Genomic DNA, 25,262 nt, shown 5'->3' with positions numbered 1-25,262 from the left:
CCCAACACCTCCTGTGGTATAATAAAATAGAGATGATAAATCAGGATATCTTATCAAGGTGTTTCTCGAGGAAGCACTCGCACGACAAAGGAATGAGATGATGAACATTTTTTCTCCAATCCTTCAATGACTACTAATATCAGATGAAGTACCTTTAATAAGAGAAAAATTCAAAAGAAAAACACCCTTCAATGTATAATTTAAATTTGGTACTCCCTTATTTAAAGGCCAAATAAATGTACATGCTTTGGAGAAATGGATAAATCTATTAGAGGGCTATTACTTTGTCCAAGGTTTTTATAACAATGAAAATATCACCTTCACACTCTTGAAAGCTCTTCCTCATGTCAAAGACTGGTGGTGACTGGTGGGAAGGTTACCCAGAGGTATATAACATAGATGTTATTGTGATGTTCAAGGAAAGAACCACTTATGAATTTTTTGTTGATGCCCTTAAGGAGGAATTCTACCTAGTAGGGAACTATGATGAAAGTACATGAGACAAAAAACTTTGTGACAAGAGAGAGACCAAATGGTTTGGGGTACACCAATATTTTCCATACCATACACTCAAAATTAGGTGTTAGGGACTCGGTGTGACACTTGGTTTTGAATATCATAGTGGAAAACACAAGTACATCCAAATCAATTATATTTCTTAAACATCTCCTCACTAAGAGTTGCTTGTTAATATGATGTCAAAATTAAGCAAGAATTGAAGGGAAATAAGTGGGAGTTTAAGTCTACAAATATGATGCAATAAAAGCTTGGAAAAGGTATCTAGAACTTGCATAGTCATATATAAGGAAAGGAGAGTCATTCTCATGACAAACATCCCAAGTCATAGGAAAAGAAGGGTAATGGGGAGTCAAAAAAGGATATTGGAAAGTGGTATGAGTTCCACAAAATCCCATGCACAACAATGGTGAATGTCACTCGAAACAATTAATGTTGGATGAGGTTAAAGAAAAAGAAATAGACGCTAGCACTAATTATGATTTGGAATAGGATAACGAAAAGTGGAACATAGATACAGAACCTAGTACTACCATCGCAACTACAAAGATCCAACTAGAAGAGTTAAAGGAGATTGGGGAGGGGGGTTGCCTCTTCTATTCTCAAATGTGGGTGAAGGGGACCCCACTACATTCATTGTCAGCAATAGGAGCTAAAAGAACTTGAACCCAACCAAGGTCAAGAGATTGAATTTGTCAAAAATACCACACCTTCAACAATTGTTATGAACCTGTTGTGGCCACAACCCCCCACGTTTTTTGCACAGTATATTGAGACCCTCCAATTTGAATTTTGGAAAACTCCCTTCTTTACTAGAATTTTGGCTGTTGATGATACCTCTGATCTTTATTGCTTGGTCTTGAGTGGGTTTACACATAGATCTTGTTTGCTTTATTGTCCTCACTCGTCCTCCAATTTTCTAATTGATACATGGAATTTTAGCATATCTTGCTCATGAATTGAAAATAGAGCGTTCACATTATTGCCACTTACTTTGACTAGTTCCTACTTTGAGTTGTTTAATCCTAATTCAAATTGGTTTCAACATGGTAGTGCCATAAATTTGTAAATATTAATTATAAAAATTATATATTAATTAACTTTTATTTTTTTGTATTTTACATTATTTCATATATAATATACATAAATAAACATATTTATAAACCTCTTTTATAATGTATTTAAATATATTTAAACCTAAACATATTAATTAGTTATATTTTAATATATAACCTAAAATAAATATATTAAAACACAAAACATAACCCACATTACAATTCAAACCAAGTATTGTAAATTATTTACGTATATAGTATATTATAATAATCGTTTTATGTATGTTTCTTTTACACATTTTATTATCACAAAATTAAACTCGCCTACCTCATACATAGTTCCACCTTGAATATCCAAGGTAGTAATGATAAACAAATTATACTTGAACCAACTCTCATTAAACTATATTAACAATCTATTTGTTGAAAAATAACTTATGTTGGAGAAAAGCGTTGTTTTATAAGCAGGCTGTTTGAGTTCAAATTGTTGCAAGAACGTAGAGAAGCACATCTTAATGGATGAAATAAAATAAAATGGTTAGCATATAAATTCTAGTAATATTTTGATAAAAATTCTAGTAATATTTTGATAAAAATTAGTAAAGATTTTTGTAAATTTAAATTTTAGTTTTTAAAATTTAAATGGTTTTTGATGGTGTGGAATTTATTTCTATTATCAAAAATATGGTTCAAACACTGCTATTATTTCTTGAAATATTTTTGTCTAAATTTCAATCATTTTTTACCACCATCAAAAATATGATTCAAACATTCCCACTGTAAGATTTGTTGAAATATTTTTGCCTAAATTCTAACTATTCTACCACCATCGAAAACAAGATTCAAACACTACTATAGCAAGATTTTTGACCCAGATTCCAACCACTTTTAACCATCCAAACAATTTTTCGAAAACCATTAATAAAATAAAAACCACCACGCCACCAAGATAAGAACGAAACACTTATTTTGAATGCGTCATTCAAATCCTTTCATAAAAGCCACCTCAATCGTTGTTATCTTCTACGTTCTCTCCACGTCAACTGCCTGATTGGATTCCATATTGATAATGAAGGCACTAACAAAGGACGTGGGGAGATCCCGAACGACTTGATCCCTTAAATTATTAATAAAATTAATTCTCCAACGCCAAGTAAGCCGCCTTATCAGACCATCCAAACACACATCGCAGAGATTTCCAATGATGGAGGGATTTTTGCATATCATCAAAAGCCAGCATCCATTAATACACGTCATCATTCATTACCTGCTCTCATCATCGAAAATACACGTCATCCCGCGCTTGTTGACCCCGCTTGTTCCCATATGCCCCCTCGCCCAGCCTGTTTTTGCAATTACAATTTATATAACACCCGGGCCCGGGCTGTGTCTTATTAAAAGGCCTGCATGCCACGTTAGCGGGGCTGAGGAGTGGAAGTTGATGGGTAAAAATCTCCAAAAAGTCACACTAAAGACTATACCGCGGTAAAATGCTCGTCAAATGTCCCATATTTAACGTTAAAAATTTGACTTCTTTTGTAATGTGTATTAAAGTTTATAAACCGTTATTTGGACGGTTTGGTTTTTACCCAAAATTTTATTAAGAATTTATCTTAAACAGTTGAACAATTAGATATAACGTTTATTTCAAAATTTCGAGAAAAATTTAAAATATTTTATGGTTAAGTTTTATTCAATTTTACTAATAATTAATGTAAAATTTATGATATTTTTGAATTTAGACTTCTGTAATCCATAATAATTATAACATTGTTTTTCGGAAAAGAAAACATATAAAAAATAAAAGTTATAGTTTGTGATCACCTATGATATTCTTAGAAATTTACTTATGGTTAAAAAAGTTAAAGTTTGTGTTTTATCCAATTTTGTTAATAATCAATGGGTGACATACTTTTGCTTTTAAAGTTTATTTTATAGTTAAAAAATTCAAAATTTGTTTATAGTTTAAAGAATCCAATTTTATTATCTAATCTTTCATTGTTATTTGATTTTGAGAAAACTCGATCTTAGATATATGTTTTCTTTTATGATTTACTTGTAGTTCAAAATTGGCTTATAATCAGCATAGACTTATTTTAACTCTGGATCTACCAAGCACTGAAGTGGTTCCAATCTTTCAAAATGCAAGTGTAAAACTTGAGGAAAGATTTGCACTTCAAAGAGATTTGATTCCTCTATGTTCTTGGTAGATCTTGAATTAAAATGGATTTCTCTATCATACCATTAATTCAAAGTCACAAACATCACACCAAAACTAAATGCAGATTACTCAAATAGAAGTTAGTAGCAAATTAGTAATACGACACGGATATTAATAGATGAAAGTTGAAATTTCTTCATTTGTTTTGAATTTGCCACCTATTTGTCCCCTCATGACCCACCAAAACCAAGTTGAGCCAGAGAAAGGCTCATTGGTGCACAATAGACTAAGAGATGGGGTTTAAACCAAAAGGAGAATGCAAAACCATGCACACCATGGCTACCAAAAGTGAATATCCTGGAGTTTCCGAATGCGAAGGTACAAAATGTCGATGAAGATGTTTTCCAAGAGGTGAACTATAAGCCCATGGAAATTTTCGTAAACCCTATGTTGTGGAACACCACACTTGCTATGTGGGGGTGGGAGCATGGTGATGCTAGTTCATTTCCTCTAGGAGATTGAGGGCGGGATGGTAGTTCTCCAGTTGTCGTTATAGAGCCGAACCTGGTGGTCCCAACCATGAAGTGCAATAGGCCATCAATATTATGCAAGACCAGGTGAATAGACATTGTGCAGGAGTCCTCGACACCTCAACTAATAGAAGGTGTGTGCACAGTGCAAGGGAAATTTGAACCCTTCACATCAAAAAGGCGTTGGCTATTTGACCCTTTAATCTTCTAACCCTCATGGGTGCCACCAAATATGAAATTGTTGGCTTAGGTTGGGCTGACTTGGGTTCAGATTTTACTGCGCACCAACAAAACCCTCAATCATTGACCCTTTTAGCAATGACCTGCAAGCAAGTCGCAGTGTCACCCGAAGTGACTATGGGAAGTTGCAAAACTAGGCTTTTGTAGCCTTAAGGGATGCTACGATGTGGCACTTTTGTATTTTCTTTATGGTTTAATACTTACAAACTACTTCGCATACATCAACTACTTCACACTTATATATTACTTCGCAAAATTACATTCATCACTTAAACATAACATAAACATCCATAAACTTCACAGTACTGAAATAAAGTGTAGATAATAAGCAAATCAACACATGAGACACATATTTTACCGTGGTTCATCCTAATGTGGGACTACGTCCACAAGAACTGTTGCTTATAATAGAGAATTGGTACAACAAACAGTTATTTCTTGTGCACATAGTTGCAGGTTGTCTACGCACTAAGTTTCAGATGGTCTACGCACTAAGTTGCAGATGGTTTGCGCACTAAGTTGTAGGCCCAGGCCTCCACGCACTCAGTTGTAGAGCCTCACCCTTTCTCCAAAGTACAGATCACAAAAATATCACCATAAACATAGATATGGATCAATTTGATACCTTCCTTCTTTATTATTCATCCCTATATATACTATGACATGAGGGATTACATCACTACATTACCATGGACCTGATACCATGGTTTCCAAAATATAAGGGACTATGATTAAAAACCATCAACTTTTACAATATTTATGTTTTTTACAAAAAGAGAGGGGCTTCGCCACGAAGACCTATGTTGCACAGTGACTTTGCTACACGGTCTTCGTTGCACTTTGCTTCTCTACTGAGTGGTCCACTTTGTACTCCACGACATCTTTTCTACTTTGTGCTACATAAAACTCGGATTTCTTGCCTAAAATCCGGCCAAGTTGGGCTACCCCAACAGGCCCCCAACACTCACCTGTGACTAGTCCTAAGTCATTTAGATGTTGTGCCTTTGATATTTTCTGCAATGTTATTTCAAGCCTTGTTGCACTGTTGGATCACATCTATCATCTATTTATCCTCACTGTGTACTTCCTCCAATAATGCTTATGTTACATGATCTACAGCCTTATGTAGCAATGTTGCCTCCTTCTGACGAAGCTCCTAAAGCTTCTCATCTACTTTCTGTGAGAGCTGAAGGGCCTCATCCTACCAAGGTTGAGTTCTTTCTATCAATGTTTTCTCTTCCCTCTTTAGCTCTTCGATCCTCTTCTGCAACACCTTCGATTCATTGATCTTTGCGAGCTTATGTGATATAGGCAATGTCTTTGCAGCTACTCAACTCTCCTTTAACTGTTGTTGCCTCTGCTACATTTCCTCCCGCAATTTCTAAATATTTGGATCTTCCTACAGCAAAGTCCAAATTTGAAAACTTTCATCCAGTAGTTTGTTGTAGTTCGAAAATGCTGCGGAGATGCTAACAATGACTAACTTTAGGTCAACCTCCCTCTGACTTCTTACTTCTGGTGGCGTAGTCAATTGCAACTTCATTCGCAGCTCGCTAATCTGCATCTCATATTTAAATTTCACTTCAGCAATTTTATCCTTGTATTCCTTGACTGCAAGGTCAAGCTTCGCGACCTTGTCTTCTGTGGATTCCTCCTTGCAAACATCCATGTCTGAAAATTCTCTACAAGTGGCTTCAACCACTTCTTTCAATTTTTGTTGTTGTAGCTTTGCCTTCTCCTTCTCTTTGATTTCCTGGTCGAGTTGTTTCTTGAATGCAACTTGTTCTTGTTCTATTTGAATATTCAACCTTGAAGTGTGTTTTTCGCATTCCTTTAACTCATTTGTGATGCCTTGGTGTAACTCATGTAACACCAAAATGGGCAGCACTGCCATATTCATGTTGACATGATCCCAATTCTTCACATGTTGCTTCGCCTTGGTGGAGTCGAACTACAGAGCTCTGGCAGGTATCTACATTATTCTCATCCCAAACGTCATTTCTATCATCCTTTCTGGTCGGAGTCCTTGAGTTAGCTATGTTGGTTGAGTTAGTTGCGTTGGTTCTTTGGATGCTTGTGTCAATAATTTTAGCTCTGCTATACTCTGTTGCACACCTATGATAAGCTCGCCATAGCGATCTTCCACCCTATTCCAAGATTCCATTGTTATCTCCTGAACCTTGTCTCCAATTTGATCCAGGTCACCTTCAGTTAGAACCATTGGTGTGATTTGTTTTGATTTATCCACCTTATGCTTTTTTTTGCTGCTCGGCGAAGCTCCACTTTACATCTTCCTTTTCTCCACTGCAGATTTCTCTGTTTTTGTCATTTCTTTCTCCTTAGTTGTATCCTCGCCTCCTTGAGGATCCTCCTCATGGTTTTCTTTGTCATGGTGTTCTTCGTGGTGTTCTTCTTCCTCTTCCTCTTCCTCTACTTCCTTCTCCTTGTCTTTTCCACTGCCTTCGCCATGGTGCGAAGTGTCCAACTCTTCTTCTTTTGTTGCGTTGTCTCCTGCTTCCTCCAACAAAGTCATCCATTCTGCAGGCCATGTCTGTATTATTTCTACCAAATCATCTTCTTTGACCATATATGGCAATGCATGCCATTCCTTCTTCACGTCTATGTGTGCTTGTATGTACAATTTATGGAAATCCACCTTGAACCTCGCCACAGGGTTGTACTATTTGTGTAGACTCGATGAAAGGCACGGACGTTGGTTTACCAACATGTGCAGATCCATTTGATATAATATAAAGAATATTCTATTCTCCTACGCTCATGATGGTTGGGTGGTATGCCACAGCGAAGCATACCTCGCGACCTCACATACATCTTCTTCTATCGAAGGAAATTGTGTATCCTTCAGCTCCTTCCATGCCAACATAGCAATGATCAATATTAACTAGGTGTAGTGGAAAGATGTACCTTTTTCCTGGACCTCACGGTAGTTGTCCAGGAATTCCTTGCATAATATCCAGCCCAGTTATACTAGACTCCATTTGCGCACTGTGTGGCTAAAGACACCACTAACGCATGAACTTCATTTGCGCAGGACTTCCTCATGATCTTTCCAGCCAAAATATGTGCGATGAAGCAAACTGCTTGATTGTTGATCGAGTTTGTTTCATAGCCCCTATTTCTTTTGACCATACCATACTTCTTCTTGATATTCTCCGTCACAATGCGGTCCTGATCCTTTCCCATGAACTCCTCCGCAGGGTTCTGCCCTTGGTAAGGTAATCTAGTGATCCTCCAGATCAACATTTGGTCTATGGGGATCTTATTCCCCATCCACATGTGTCCATCATGTATTAATATAAATAATTTTCGTACGCATGTTGTGTTTGCTGGACTTCTGCCGAAATGTGGCACAGTTAACATGTTGAGCAGTCCTGACCACGCCAACCCATTTTCCCACCGTTGTGGCTCCGATATCGTCACTCCGCTGTCTGGGTAGTGAACCTGCTGCAAGTACCGATCTGGTACAAACTGCAGGTACTTCGTCTGGTCATTAAAATCATTGTCTGTGAATTTCAATTGCAAAATTTTTCCTAAAATCTCTCCAAATGACACATCCTCCAGAAATAGAGGTGTGAATGTCCCATACTTCGCATCTTTGGAATCTTTTATTGGTTTAACATTTGGCTTCCTTGGCAGGATGTATGAGGGAAGAGGTGAGATGAACATTGTGCCACCTTCCTCTGCGTGTATTTCCTCCACTTCTTCTTCAATATTGACCTACTTAGGTTTCTTCTGAGGCTTCACAAGTTTGGCAGGCTTCTTGTCATGCTTTTTCTTGATTCTTCCTTCCTTGGTTTTCTTCTACCTTAGTGATGTCTGCAGCTTCTGTGGCAGTGGTGCTACTATTTTGGGTGTTTCAACTATTGGCGCAAACATATCTGCAGCTTCCATGACTCCAGACAATCCCTACTCATGAAAATTCTACACAATCTCCTCCCAAGATTGCTCAGTCGACATACACAGCGGAGTCTCATGCAACTTCTTCACACTATTAATCACTCGAGCTCTCGATTTAGCAAATTTCTTAATCTGAGTGGGAGTTAGCTATTTATAACAATTCTGGCCTTTGAACCTCATCATTAGATTTGATTTTGTCTCGATTCTGTTCAAATTTCGTCATTAAATGCGTATCTATCCTTAAATTATGCCAACATGTCGTCTTAAATGCAACTTTGTGCCTGTATTTTCCCTTTTAACGGTCATATTTCTACTTTTCTAGCGAACTTTGACACGCCCCTATTGTAGCGCACATTTGTCTTACATCACAACTTCCTGTGAACTTCGACATATTTCTGACTGTAGCGAAGTACTTTCTTCGTCGAAGCTCTTTCTACAACATAGTTTATAGTCCAGTTTCCACTTTCAATTGCATGTGACACTAAGACTTTCCTTCTTTCTTCTTTAGGGCAAAGCTGTAGGGGCAGGGTTGTCCTTGTACAACTTCAACCTACTGCCATTTACTTTTCCCTGAATTAATTCTCCATTTAACTTCGCTAACTGCACTACACCTCCATCAATAATATACTTAATAACATATGGGCCTAACCAATGTGTTTTGAATTTCCTCGGGAATTTCACAAACTTACTGTCATAGAGGAGAACAAGGTCTCCTATCTAGAACTTCTTTTGCTCAATGTGTCTGTTATCCAAGCATTTTCTCTTGCTTTTTGAACTTGTTAATGAAATCCTACTATAAACCTATCTTCTTCCAGAGCAAGTAACTGCGACATCCTCTCTTCCATTATGTCGAGGTCTACCATATTTGTCAAAGCTGCAATTTTTAGGCTAGGGAAAATTTATTCCATGGGCATCATAGCTTCTTGCCCATAAACCAACCTAAAGGGTGTCTAAACTGTCAAATTTTCGCATGTAGTCCTATAAGCCCATAATACTGTTGGAATACTAAGATCCCAATCATTCATGTTTACATTGCATACATTGGTCAATGCATTCTCCAAAATTTTATTGAATGCTTCCACAGTTCTATTTGCCTGAGGATGATAGGAAGTGCTCCTTTGGTGGTAAACTTGAAATTCTTCAATTAATGCCTCAATGGTCTTATTCAAGAAATGTGATCCTTGATCACTCATCAATATATTTGGACACCCAAATCTGGACAATATGTATTCAAAGATGAACTTCGTAGCAGCTTTGTGCTGCAATATTTCACTAGTTGTGTGTAGAAAATCCTGTAGATTCACAAGCTCATGTAATATACTAAAACAAGAGACAAGAATTTACTTCTACTCTTTACAGTGGAAGCCCATAAACATCGATCAAACAATAATCAATAGAGGAAGAGAATCAAAGGCACATAACATAATAAATATATGGCGAAAACCACATCTCAAAACCCCACTATCTATATTGCATTAATCCAGAAAATCAAGATGATATTACAATGCTTGTTCTCACAAGAACAATCCCAACACTCAGTAAAATCAATCTCCTAGCTCACAAGCAAGCTCAAGCCAAATCCAGGCCTCTTCTCTGCTCTCCAAGCTCCCTATTTCCTTGCACCCTTGGTCAAAGAATTCAGATGAATACAATATGCTCTGCTCAACCTTGAGCTTAACCTACACAAGTATTTCCTATCCTCCGCCTGATGACTTCCTTTGGCCAATACTTAGACAAATTTCCAAGCCTCCAAGCTTCTAATTCTTTGCATAATTCCTAAGAGAATTAGCCTGTGTTTAAAGGGAAATTCCTCATCCATAACTGCGCAATCCAAAATTAGGTCATTCTCTGATTGCATGCACCATATGTACAACTCAGAAAATTATACAACAAATAGTACATTGTCCCTGCACTCTAGCCTCAACTAGGTCTTTCTCAGAATTGACATGCATGAGTTTCTGATGAGGGAATCTTCAGTTAACTGGAGTAGCACTAATTGAGTGCACTAATGCATCAACTAACTATTAACTCACTATTAGTTCCTCAAACAGTTTGGAACTAATTTGAATGGAGTTAACTCAATAAACTGAGTTAACTAATTACCACTCATACTTAACTCATTTTGGACCCCTATAATATAGGGAGAACATATACATGACTTCAGAAAGACTTCCAACTCGAAATTCCTAAGTTAATTAAGTTAATTAAACCTAATTAACTATTTAGAAGTTTCTATGAGAAAAGAATTACAATTTAATTCAAGGACAAATTAAATTGGAATTTTTGGATTCTATTTTTATCGTTTCTTGTTGTTATTTTCGACATTCCCTCTCAGCAAGAAAGGAATTCAACTCGATCCTAATCCTGAACCTTTGGAATGTTCTGCATGCAACACTTCTCTCTAGTGTTGTTGCTCCAAGAACTCCAAAGAAAAACATCCAACTTGAATTAGAATGATGCCTCCGTCATCAAAGTCTTTGACTACTATTGCCTTTGTCAACTGAAAACTTTGCGCTTCTGTCGACTCTGTCTTTCTACATTGTTGTCAACCCTCTCTACACTCTTCAGTATCTGACTACTCTAGCCTCTGTCACTCTGATCTATGACTGCATTAATCCCACTGATTCCTCCTGCTAATATGTATTTTGGGCTCCGGTAGCAAGGTACGATCCATGAGATAAAACCACTCAATGGACCCTGCCCAATTTCAGACCTCTAGGGACTATCACTTCAAATCACCCCACCTCACACCTAGAGGTATGGCTACATGTGATCCCTCTGCCCACCTAGATCGAAATTTCCCCCTACTAGAGGTCTCTACATGACTGGATGCCTCCACTCGGTCTCCTCTCAGCTTCTCCAATTGTGGCTGCTCCATAATTGTCTAAGACAGCTTCTAAGACTCCTTCTCTGCTTGAGTGGATCTCTCCACTCGGTCTTATCTCAGCTTCTCTAATTGTGGCTACTCAACAACTTCCTGAAGCTGATTCTGAAGCTTCTCCAAGGGCTGCATGTTAAGAGGTAATTTACTCTCCCTCTCAACCACCAAGTCTCTAAATTTTCCCTCACTCCTCAAAGCTTTGCATTCATCTTGAGCCTCAAGATCATGCATGTTCTTGACCCGTGCACTGATCTGTTTCACCTGTCCCATGGTGGTGTGTTTAAGGAAAACATTTCCCTTACTAAAAACCACATCATAGCCACGGTCTTCCAATACCGCAACTAAAACAAGATTCTTCTTTAGTCTTGGAACATACATCACATATGTGATCCTGGGAGGGGAGCCAGACTCCCTCTGAAAGGTAACCGTACAAATCCTGGTAGCTCTATACCTATCGTCATCTCAAAACTCTATGCTCTGCTTGAGGTCTTTCTCCTCAAAATCACTAAAGAGATCTTTATTCCCTGTCATATGGAATGTGGCATCGCTGTCAAGATACCACATGCCTCCCATGGCAGTTTCGACCATGCATGAAATGAGAGTGAAATCAAGTTTGAATTGTGAATCTAGAACCTCACCTGTGGTCACTATTGTCGGCTCCTTCTTGTTTGCTTTATTCTGTGGGAAATTCTTGGCATAGTGCATGTGCTCATGACAGTGAAACACTTGAACTTCATCAATTACATCTTCCTTCCACCCACCTCTCCTTGGGACTTCTTTCCCTTGGCCCACTTTTCCTTACTCGCTAAGGCACAATCCTCTTCCACTTCCTTGGAAGAGGTCCCATCTCTGGTGTTCCTCTTGATATCCTCCTGCATCAAATCCAACCATAGTCATTCGCAATCTAGCAATTTCTTCCAACAATTGACAAATTCCTAATAACTATGCCAACTCTTTGGGAGTCCAAGAAGAGCAAGGCTCACCATATCTTCCTCTGTCCTGCCGTCACAAAATTTTCTAGAAAAAGAGTTGATTAAAAATCAACGATATCTCCCTCATCCGAACTCCGATTCAAACGATTGTTTTTTTGAATTTCAGTATTTTTTTGCAAAGAATCCAAATCTGCTATTTGTTTCTAAACATTTTGCACAAAAAGTTTTAGATATTCTCTAAAAATGTGTGGCCCAAAACTCAAAACTTCAAAATCTCCTCTAGTATATTGTTCTCAACTATGATACCATGTAGAAAATCATGTAGATTCACAAGCTTATGTAATCTACTAAAACAAGAGATCTACTCTTTACAACAGAATCCCATAAACATTGAGCAAACAATAATCAATAGAGGAAGAGAATCAAAGGCACATAACACAATAAATATCTAAGGAAAGCCACAGCTCAAAACCCCACTGTCTATATTGCATTAATATGGAAAATCAAGATGATATTACAATGCTTTTTCTCACAAGAACAATCCAAGCACTCAGTAAAATCAATCTCCTAGCTCACAAGCAAGCTCAAGCCAAATCCATGCCTCTTCTCTTCTCTCCAAGCTACTTATTTCCTTACACCCTTGGTCAAAGAATTCAGATGAATACAATATGTTATGCTCAACCTTGAGCTTAACCTGCACAATTATTTCCTATCCTCCACCTAATGACTTTTTTTGGCCAATAATTAGCCAAAATTCCAAGCCTCCAAGCTTATAATTCTTTGCACAATTCCTCAGAGAATTAGCCTATATTTAAAAGGAAATTCCTCATCCATAACCTCGCAATCCAAAATTAGGTCCTTCTTTGATTGCATGCATCATTTGTACAACTCAGAAAATTATACAACAAATAGTGCATTTTCCCTGCACTCTAGTCCCAACTGGGTCTTTCTCAGAATCGACATGCATGAGTTTTTTACGAGGGAATATTTAGTTAACTAGAGTAGCACTAGTTGAGTGCACTAATGCATCAATTGACTATTAACTCACTATTAGTTCCTCAAACAATTTGGAACTAATTTAACTGGACTTAACTCATTAAACTGAGTTAACTAATTACCACTCATACTTAACTCATCCTAGACCCCTATAATATAGGGAGAACATATACATGACTTTAGAAAGACTTCCAACTCGAAATTCCTAAGTTAATTAAGTTACTTAAACTTAATTAACTATTTACAGGTTGCTATGAGAAAAGAATTACAATTTAATTCAAGGACAAATTAAATTGGAATTTCTGGATTCTATTTTTATAATTTCTTGTTGCTATTTTTAACGTTGTGCTTCGGCCCATCCTGTCAAATAATCAGTCGCAGTGATTATATACGTCGCATTAGTCCTTTTTCCTGGTGGATTAATAGGTCCAACAAAATCAGTAGCCCATTTATCAAAAGCCTGTAATGTTACTTGTGGTACTAGTGGAATTCCATCTCTTCTTGAAGGTTTTCTTGTTCTTTGGCAGATATCACAAGCTCGGCAGTACTCCTTTGCATCTTTGTGTAGTGTAGGCCACCATAATGTTGCTCTTAAAATTTTATGCGCAGTGGCTTTTGTTGCATAATGTCCACCAACTGCGCCACTATGAGCTTCTGTTAAAATTATTTGTCTTCCACGCTTAGGAACATACCTGCGATGTATTTCATATCGTCTCATCTTATACAAATGTCCTACTATTAGTGAAAAATATGTTTCCTTAACCACCAATCCTTTCTTCTGTTGCGTAGTGTATTCTAAAGGGGCCACCCCTATGGTTAAGAATTGAATAAAATTAGCGAAGTGATCATGGAAAATTTTGGGGGCTAATATTCATCGATGGGCTAATTTCCATGTTTTTCCCAAAAAAAATATTCACCAATTTCCATTTTGTTATAGAAAGTGATTCGCCCAAATTTTATAGTATAAAATTATGGTATCCTAAGAATCTTCAAAAATTTATAGAGACTATATAAATTCATTAGAAATTGGATATATTTAAAAAAATATCACCAAACACTTTACAGTCTGCATATTAGGGACTCATAAGATTCGCCAAGGTTTCCAAACTTTACGATAAATTTCCATCCTTAAAATTTTCCTTGGAAGTGATTATCTACAGTCATGATTGTGAACAATTGCGCATTAGGAAGACTATCCTCTATATTCGTTGGTTCTTCTCCTGTTTCCAACCTTGATAAATGATCAGTTCCAGCATTTAGTCTTCCTAGCTTAACAACAACTTCAAAGTCATACTCCTGAAACAATAATATCCATCTGCAAATCTTTCCTCCTAAAACAGGCTTATTGACCAAGTACTTTAGTGCAGAGTGATCTGTGAACATCCTGAAATGTGATCCCAACAAATAATGTCTAAACTTCTTTAAAGCATATACCATAGCCAATCCTTTCCTTTCTATACTTGTATAGTTATTCTCTGCTTTAGACATTTTCTTGCTTGCAAAAGCTATAGGGTGATCGATTTCTCCTACACGAGGTTGTTCCAATACCACTCCTAAAGTTATGCATGAATCATCCACATGAACGTGAAACTCCTTATTCCAATATGGAAATACCAGTATAGGAGTAGTTACCATCTTTTCTTTTAGTGTGTTGAGGCTCTTTTAACATTCTTCACTCCATAGGAATGTTACATCTTTCTTCAGCAATTTTTCCATAGGCACAATGATCTGTACATATCCCTAGGCTTGATAAAAATTTTGTAATATCCTTTATGTCCTAATGTGGTGCGAGTTTGTCTCACTGTCTTTGGTGGAGGTAAATTCACAATAATAGCAATCTTCGCAGGATCCACCATCAATCCTTGATTGCAAACAATATGTCCCAGTAATATACCAAAAGGTACATAGAATATGCAATTTTTGATACTCAGATAAATCTGATACTGCCTGCATGTGTCGAGCCTCAGTCTTAAGCTCGCAACATGTTTCTTTAACAGACCAAATATTGTCCAATCATCGAAGTATACTTCTAAAAACTTGTGAATATATTCTTTGAAAGTTGCAACCACCACTCTTGAAAATATGGTAAGGGCAATCTTCAGTCCAAAAGGAATCACTGTATACTGATATGAACCCCATTCTGTAGCGAAGGTGATCTTATGTCGATATTTTGATGCAATTATAATCTGATGGTATCCTAAAAATCAATTTGTAAATGAATAGGCTTCCTGAACTCCTACATTGTCCAATACTTCATCAATGAAAGGAGTAGGGAATGCGTCATGTAGACATGCATCATTTAACTTCCTTAAATCAACACAAATCCTGACTTTTCCTTTTGTTTTCTTTTCTTATGCCACCATAGGACTTACCCACTCTTATTCTTCCACGGGTTCAATGATTCCAACTGCTATCATTTTTTCAAGTTCTTTCTTCACTTTTTCTTTGTACTTTGGATTCAGTTTATAAGGTCTTTTCTTAACTGGCTTCGCATCAAGATTTAGAGGAATCTTCATAACTCCTAAATCTCCTACTATGCCCTTCATATTTGAAAACTTAGTGGGGAATAACTCCAAGTATTCATGCAGAAGATTTGTTACTTTGTTGGCTATTTCTTCATCCCAATAATCTCTTATCGTTGCAAACTTTGGCTCCTCTTTTGATCCTATATTTACCTTCTTTGTTTTCAATGGCGTTGTTATATCGGGCATTTCTAACTTAGGTCCATTCACTTCATGGTAGCCTTCAGATTATGCTATGTCAATATTGCGAGGGTATTCATGTTCTTCTGCAGTGATGTTGTAGCATTTTAGTACATTTTGTAGCTGCGCAGCCCAATCAGGTTGCCAACTGAGTGGAATTTCATTTTCAAAAATCTTATTTTTAACTATCTTAAGGGTTGAATCTATACATGCACAATCATCTTCAAAGCTAAATTTCAATATAAACCCATCAACCATCTATGCCCAGCTCGCAGTACCATGTCGAAGTTATTTTTCCAAGTACTAGTTTTGAGGAATTGTCTCTTATGTGTGGATGAAGCCCTGCACCCATTCTTCTCGTGGAATTCTATTCCATGTTGTCATGCAAAGTTGGATGTGCTCTCTAGGATCAGTTTGACCATCATATTTATCTGCCAACTCTGTTTCTACCTAACCAAACCTTATCCATATCAACCTTTGACATTCTTGCCAAGTTCCTATATTCTTCTTATGTGTACCCCACCATCTAGCAGGAGTATCTCTTAGGGCTATATCCAGAGCTAACAATCTTTGACACTTTGGTACCTGTTCTTCATATTCTTCAAGAAAAGTATTTATATCACCCAAACCATCATAAAAAGGTAAGTCACATACCTCAGTTGTCATATAGCAAACTTCTTTAGTAACTCTTGCACATCGCCTTGTAGATACTTCATGTAACCTATTTTTCCAATTTTCTAATTCTTCTTCTAAATCTGAAGCACACGAACTGTCATGCTCCCAACTTAACTTGCCTTCAGTAGGGTTAACATATTCTTGTTCCTTTTTTGTCATCTAATAGATGTTATCTATATCAACTGTGTTGTATTCCTCTTTAACTAGTTTAGTATACCTTGCTCCTTCTGATGGATCCAAGGGAACGATCACTCTCATATTGTTGCTTTCAAATATCATTTGCCTCTTCTTTAAGTTGATTATAGCCATGTTGGCAAATGCCCAATCTAGTCCAAGTAATGTAGGGTAGGGGTTACTATCATCCACAATTTCTATTACTTCAAAATTAGTAGTAGTGTGCACATCTTCAATGTCCATTGTAATGCATGATAATCTTCCTAGAGGAACAATCTTTTGTTGATTCGCCATTCTTAGTTGAATAGGTGACCATTGTAACTTCAGTTTACCCATTAACTCCCATGCTTTCTTTATTAAGACATTAGCTTTAAATCCCAGATCTAAAATAACTTGGTCCATGTCATATTCTCCTATTTGTGTGTTAAGCCTCCTTTCCTTTCCAGTTCTCTTCTGTCTATGTAAGTTGTTAACTTCGTGCATCTCACTCCACAGTACTTATTTAGATGCACATGAATTTATCAATTCCTGAAGTCCGTCTACAGGTCTTTGATCTCGCAACAATTTCATACAAGTTTGAAGAAAATATTTTAAAGTGTCTATTTTATATGCCGCATCATGTTCCTGTATTGTCAGATCTTGACTTTGTGTTGAAGATGATGCACATCATATATTCTTCTGATTTTGTAGCGCGGTAGATATCGAAGCTCCTACATCCATGAAGCTTTGCTTTGCTTCCATAAAGACCTATTTTACTTTTTGAATATCAAACACAAGGGATTTTTCAGTAGTCTTTATAACCCATGTAGCTTCAACTTCATTCCTTCCATCTGCTTTATCATTTCCAGTCACAGCTCCACTCCTTGTTACAATATTAACGCGAGGTTCATTGGTCCTTCGTTCCGCAGTCATCATCTGAATGTTTTGTGTTAGTTGTTTATTTTTTTTCTTGCATTTTTCTGTAAGTACCAAACACTCCTCAAATACATGATCAAATGATTTACAATACTTACATGTAGTAGGATTCTGACAATCTCTTGCAAAGTGACCTGCTTGGCGGCAATTGTAACAAATAATATATCCATGACCTCAACCAAGCTCCACCACCTCGACCAGTACCTTGACCTCGGCCTTGATAACCACCTCAACCACTATACTGTCCATGTTCTTTAGCTTTCATTTTATAGGCATTAGTACTTCACTCCATCATTAATTCATAAGCTCGACGGTTGTTCTCATCATGGCCTACTGATTTGCAGAATTTGCAATATAATTTTCTTAGAGTTTGGAAATATTTCTATAATAGGTACAAATTTTTTGTGTGATGTTTACCTCCAGTTTTACATGTCTCACACCATAAGCTGGATCCAGAATTGAAAGGATTAGGTTCTCCACTAGCCATGTAATTTATACAGAGAGGACATTGTTCCTTAGAGTGACCTTCTAATTTGCACTTTGTACACCACACTTCTTCGTGAACTTCCTTACTTTTCTTCATATCTTGTATCTGGAAAGTCAAATTTGCTAGCTGAATCTGGATCTAATGCATACCTACATTGGTATCCCTTATAGGCAAAGCTTCTAATTTCAATGCAAGTTCTAAAGCTTCGGCTTGAGTTTCTATCTTATGTTGTGATAAAGGAAATATTGTATGTAGAAGTAGCATAGCTATAAACCATTCTTTATGTTGATATGGAGCTATTTCAAAGCTCACCTAATCCATTAATATCTTGAATCTTTGGTCAAATTCCCACATAGACTATTAGGATTTTGTTTGATTTCTTTTAGCTCTGTGATGCACTTTGACTCGGACTTTGGCTTCTTAAATTCTTGTACCAACATTGTTTTGATGTCTGCAAATGATTTGATCTGATTGCTCGAATACTTCATGTACCATGTTAGTGGTCTATCTAAAAATGTTGTGACAAGTTGCGCTTTCTTTATAGTTTCATCGTCGACCTACTTCATTGTCCATACTACTTTGCATAAAAACTAGAACCGCTCTGGATCCTCTGATCCAATCCCTTTAAATATAGGTAGCTTAATATCATCAACCATGGTTCTTCTTGGAGGGGGAGGAGGAGGGGGTGGGGGAGGAGGATGGGGGCTACGGGGGTAGGCGGGCAGGGAAAACCAAAAGCACCATGATTACTACTTGATTCTGGTTTCGACAAACTTTGAGGCTGGAAGGGTGAATACTGCAGAGTTTCTTCAAGGTTCTCAAGGTGATTTTCTTCACTTTCAGACTCACTTAACCGAGGGCTACAGTCAATTTCTATAAAAGTCTTTGTATCTTGGCCATGAGATCTCTTCCTAGTGTTTATTCTATATCTTTTTCCACTTCCCATTGTTCCAGTTTCTTCTTCGAATCTTCTCCCAAACTTAAGTAACTAATAATCTCATTGCATTCGTAAAATTCCCTTTTTTCACAAAAACATCTTAATCCAAAGTTTTAGAGATTCTAGGAACTTACCTCGTGGTCCTTTGAAAAAATTTTGTTCTTCTTCCCTATAGGACACAATTGAGTCTACCATGAACTCAGTAATGAATCCTTCCAAGATGTTGTCAATCCAAAAGTCAACAGCTCTTGAGATCTTGTTGTCAGTGTTCTTGAGTCGTTGTATTAGTTCAGGAGTCCACTCCTTAGGTTTGTCTCCTTTAAAATAATATTTTTTTCTCACTTAACCTTGATATCCACTCGTATAACTCCACATGAAATTAATTGAAGAAGATTTTGTATTAATATTTGAAAATATACTTCTCCAACCACCTCCTAGTTGACAGACAAGAGTTTCTATTCTCTTTTTATACAAATTTTTGTTCCTTTTGTTATACCTAATCTTGAATTTCTTTCTTCGATGGATGCCACATAAACATCTCTCAAAGAGATCTCAATCCTAGCAATGGAAGCATTTGTTGGCTTAGGTTGGGCTGACCTAGGCTTGGATTTTACTGCGCACCAAAAAAACCCTCAATCACTGGCCCTTTTGGCAATGACCTACAAGCAAGTCGTAGTCTCACCTGAAGTGACTATGGGAGGTTGCCGAACCAAGTTTCTGCAACCTTTAAGGTTGTTGCAATGTGGCACTTTTGTATTTTCTTTATGCTTTAATACTTATAAAATACTTTGCATACATCAACTACTTCGCATTTATATATTACTTCGCAGAATTACATTCATCACTTAAACATAACATAAACATCCATAAACTTCACAATACTGAAATAAAGTGCAAATAATAAGAAAATCAACACATGAGACACAAATTTTACCATGGTTCATCCCAATGTGGGACTACGTCCACAAGAACTATTGCTTATAATAGAGAATTGGTACAACAAACAGTTCTTTCCTACACACACAGTTACAGGTTGTCTATGCACTAAGCTGTATATGGTCTGCACACTGAGTTGCAGACTCAGGCCTCCACGCACTTAGCTACAGAGCCTTGCCCTTTCTCCAAAGTAAAGATCACAAAAATATCACCATAAACATAGATTTGGATCAATTCGATACCTTCCTTCTTTATTATTCATCCCTATATATACTATTACATGAGGGATTACATCGCTACATTACCATGGACCCGATACCATGGTTTCCAAAATATAAGGGACTATGGTAAAAAACCATCAACTTTTACAATATTTTATGCTTTTTACAAAAAGGGAGGGGTTTCGCCACAAAGCCCCTATGTTACGCGATCTTCGTTTTACTTCAATGCTCTACTGCGTGGTCCACTTCATACTCTACAACATATTTTCTACTTCACGCTCCATAAAACTCGAATTTCTTGCCCAAAATCTGGCCAAGATGAGTTGCGCCCAATATAAATGGGCTCGACAAACTCTGAATATGTTCATGGGAGAAACGTAGACAAAGGACCAATCATTTGAAGAGAAGCCATAAGAACCATCACTAACCTTCCTATCTACAATAGGAAACGACATGCATTTGTTAATAAACGTTAGAAATTAAGCATGTTGTTAACGGGAACAGGAGGATGTAGTGGCCCAGTCCCTTAAGTGATGGCAGACATAGGATGGGAATTGTTGAGAAGAGGCTACTATCAATACCCTTTGTTCATCAAAGGTATGTATATTGATTACCTTTGTTCATTATATGTAATGTTTAGATCTATTCTTGAAAATTCACATTTTCTTATCTTCTTCCATTTTGTATACCACTAATCCCTTCTCCATTCAAACTTAGCATAGAAGAAAGGAACATTACTACAGAGCAAGGCATAGAGGGTTGTTAATTGTTGAGTTGAGTTCAATTCCATTATACATTATTGATTTGTATTTCCTTTTCTTATTATGCTTCTTTCTTCTATTGATGTTTTTGCTATGTCAATGGTTATTTCTCTGCTCTTTTTCTTGCTTGTATGTTTTTGTGGAATTTGGGTTTTCTGTTTGGCTTTGATATTGGTGTTTTTTTAAGTTTTTTTATTGTTTACATTTGGTATCCTATGGGAGAGGAGGTCATAATTTCACTAATTAAACCCTATAGTGGTGGTTGATGTACATTCCACATTATGTGCAGTGGGTAAAAGATGTATGCATTGTTGCTTTTGGGTTTTATTTTAATAAATAATTATGTTTATGTGTTTATTTTAGTTCATTTGTTTAATAATATTTTATGCATATGTAGGTGTAGAAATATTGTGTAGCGGCTCCTCTAAAGATGTTGGATTGTGTTAAGGAAAAAAACCTATTGAGTCATTAAAGGTACTTTTCCTATGATTCACACTCAACTTAATGTAGAGTCCTCAAGTTCAAGTGGTGAAAGAAGTTGTATTATGTTCTATTAAAAGGTAGCATACTTATTATGGAAACCTAATTGAAGAAAATGAATCCAACAACCTTACTTTATCTGATCTTCTCCTTGAAAGGCCTTTCCATTGGATAGATATATCATTCTTAACCAAATCTTAGGTCACCTCCCCCCTCTCTTAACCAAGTTTTAAATCTCCTTTCCTCGGGTCTTGACTGTCCTCTGTAGAGGCCACTACTTGACATGAACCTCTCTCTCTTTATTTTCCACAAAGACGTTACATTCCATGGAGATGATGAGGATCTTCCTTTTATGGATTGATATTTCCCAATAGTGATGCCTAGAGTTGGTTTGAAAATAAAATATGGTTGGGAGGTCTATTGATTTTTGTTTTGGTCAAATTCTCGGTAAAAAACCATTGAAAAAGAAAATGTGTATGAAAAGATAAAGATATGGATGGATTGAGTGTTCCATGTAATTTCAAACCAAGATTTAGGATTCAATAAGTCATTTGTCTGTTATGGTCATTTTGTTATTATGATAAATATGTAGAAAAATTTCACATCATTGTTATAGAAAGGTAATTTTGTAATCAAAACTTTATTGGTGAAGGGTTAATTTATTATCAAAACATCATTCTAGAAGGGAAAAATTTTAAACGTAACGTTTCTTGATGGGAAGTATAAAGACCGAAAACGTAAAAAAAATATTGTGTGATAGGCACGGAAGAATCCAAATTCCAACCCTAGCTAGGCTCATTTCAAGCATGGGTGCACCCTTTAATGTATTTCTCACTACTCTTAAGGCACTACCACCTCCGGGCTCACGTGGTCAAGCTCAATCATAATCTTCCACGTCGTTGTCACACAACCATAGTTTTCATAGGATAAATTTGAATTTTTTTTTTGTTATGTGCACTCTCATGTTATTATTATTATTATTAAATTTGTTTTGGTGGATGGTTGCATGCACAAGAGAATCTGATGCGAATTTCCAAGCATATAGGTAAGAGATAAGCGGTGGATCACTTTAATCAATGAATGAACAAAGATTGAGTGCTCTTAGGCTATTAAAGGACTTGCTAGAGCCCCAATGAACAAAATTTGAATGTAGAAAGACACCAATCAGTAATGATTTGAAGAACATATTTTCCCAATTAAACCAATTTGTTGCTTGAATTCCAAGGGAAATTGTTGTATCAGTTGAGAAAAATCGCGAACAAAGGAGGTTGGGGTGAGGATAGCCTCTATGTTATGGGGTATTCTTAATCCACTATTGGGCATACGCTTGTATTTTTTCTTTGCAAATTAGCAGCTCGAAAGGGGGAATTATTTTCTTTGTAATGGTATTTTGAGAGAGGGAAGTCTTTATATAAAACTTCTTTGTAATTATATATGTGCAATAAATGATTTATTGCTATCAAGGATAATGTATTTTGCATTACTTGATTGCTCAAAAGCCATTGCACATTTACATAAATTTGTAAGTTGAAATTTATGCTTACTACATTTGTTATCTATCTTATTGATGCAGATGTTTCATTCCAGAATTTCAAATTGTTGCACTCTTGTATTCATTTCCAAATTATTCCTGTGATCAACAATCTAACACGTAAATGAACATTTGCATTGAAAGCTTGATGAAGGAGATTGAAGTGAACTAATTCTCTTTTTTTTCTTTCATCTTATCAGTCTTCTCGCTTATAGTTCTTTGCTTTTATTTAACGAGACATGTGATTATTCGTTGTGAATAACTATTTATAGGGCAAAGAATTATTTACAAACTCTTGAACTCTCCTTATGCCTTGAATTCATTATAGCGTCAATGATTGAGAACTATTTCCTTTTGTTGAAGTTCTCTCAAGCATCCCCTTCTTCTTTTTCATCTAGTTCTTGATTAAGACAAGGCATTAGACAAATTTTGATGTCTAAAATGGGTCCCCTAAGGAATATTATAAAATAATAGTAGAAATAATAAAATAATATTAGATTACATCATAAAATTTTAGAGAGAAAAGAGAAAAAATTACTTTTTCAATTTGTATTTTCAACTTATCTCGGTACGGTTTTACTCAAATTTCGAGTGAGAGAACTTGTTGGATGAGGAACTTAATTACTCATCCAAGGACTACCCATGTTGCATACTGGACCTACTACAAGAAAAATAAGAAATATATGAAGTCATATTTTCCATGTATTTCTTATTTTTCTTCTAGCAGGGTCCATCAAAAGTATGCAACATGGGTACTCATTGGATGAGGAATTAAATTATGCATCCAATGAGTGCTTCTGCTCGAAATTTGAGTAAAACCATAGGGATATAAATTGAAAAACATTTTTTTTTTAACCTTTTCAATTTTTTACTCCAAAAATGGTGAATCATCCCCCTCGTTGACATCATCATCTTGAATCATATTAGTTCTTATAAAGTTGATTTTGGTTGCAGATTTTTTGTTTTGAAGCCCATTATTTACCTCAAAGTAGCTCTAATGATCTATATTATGTCTTGATCAAGATATATTAGTTCTATTTCACTTTTTGCATTATAGAATAGGACTACACATGCATTTCCATTTTCATAAAAGTCCTCTTTCATAGAGACAAGTATCTTAATGGTTTAATCAGTTCTATATTACATTATATTATGAGTACTAATATAGTAGTAGATTTACATCTGCACCATATTAAAAGTATGTATATATATATATATATATATATATATATATATATATATATATATATATATATATATATATATATATATATATATATATATATATATATATATATATATATATATAGTTAGTTAGTTAGTTAGTTAGTTAGTAAGTAAGTAAGTATTAGAATAAACATATATTAGTATTATGTTATAAGTTATATTAGGTACTAATATAAGATATCACATAGTATATATTAGTATAAGTCTAATATAGGAGGCAAATATTAATATTTTAATAATTAATATAACATTAGTATTAGTGTAATATTAACATAGTACCCCATAGAACTAGTATTTCCTTGACATAACATAATAGGATTATGTTAGAATAACATTTAGTTTAGGTTAATCTAACCTTAGGCTAGTCTTAGATGAATGGGTAATTGGACTAAATAGAACCAGACAAAACCACCATTCCAAATGAAAAAGGGTTTGATTTGGGGCCCTAACCTAGTGGTCTCCTTTCACAATGATGAGGTCATTTTTTCCCATCAACAAAACCTTGCATCTTAAAAATTATAAGAAACCAATAATCATATTCCTCTTTGAGGGGGTAGCCTCCTTTTGCAATGAATATATTGTGTAAGAAAATATTTGATGATCCTAAGACTGAGTCTCCTTAGTATATATATAGGAGACGCATTGTACAATTATAATAAAACTAGATCATGAGAAGTTCTAGCCTACATTAAAATACAACAATATAAATATAATCACTCAATATCTAGGGCCTAATAAGGAGTTTTAGTGCTAACAAGGGGTTTATATAGGGTTTAACATGCCCCTCCTATTCAAATTAGTTTTTCCTCAACACTTGGCTATCCATTGGTGTTTTTGCATGAAGAAATCATCTTCCTGTGTCGCTTATTCCACTAGTAGGTTCTTCCATTTGATGAGAGACCCAATAATTGATTAATTTCTCAACTGTCTAGTCCTTGTTTCCAAAGTTGTTTCTAGTTCTAGTATTAATTTTGCCTTCTTTATTAA

The sequence above is a fragment of the Pinus tabuliformis genome, chromosome 9, assembly GCF_031772625.1.
Source record: "Pinus tabuliformis cultivar Carrire ecotype Pingquan chromosome 9, CPIR1, whole genome shotgun sequence".
Lineage (NCBI taxonomy): Eukaryota > Viridiplantae > Streptophyta > Pinopsida > Pinales > Pinaceae > Pinus > Pinus tabuliformis.
Note: the sequence above shows the minus strand (reverse complement) of the source record.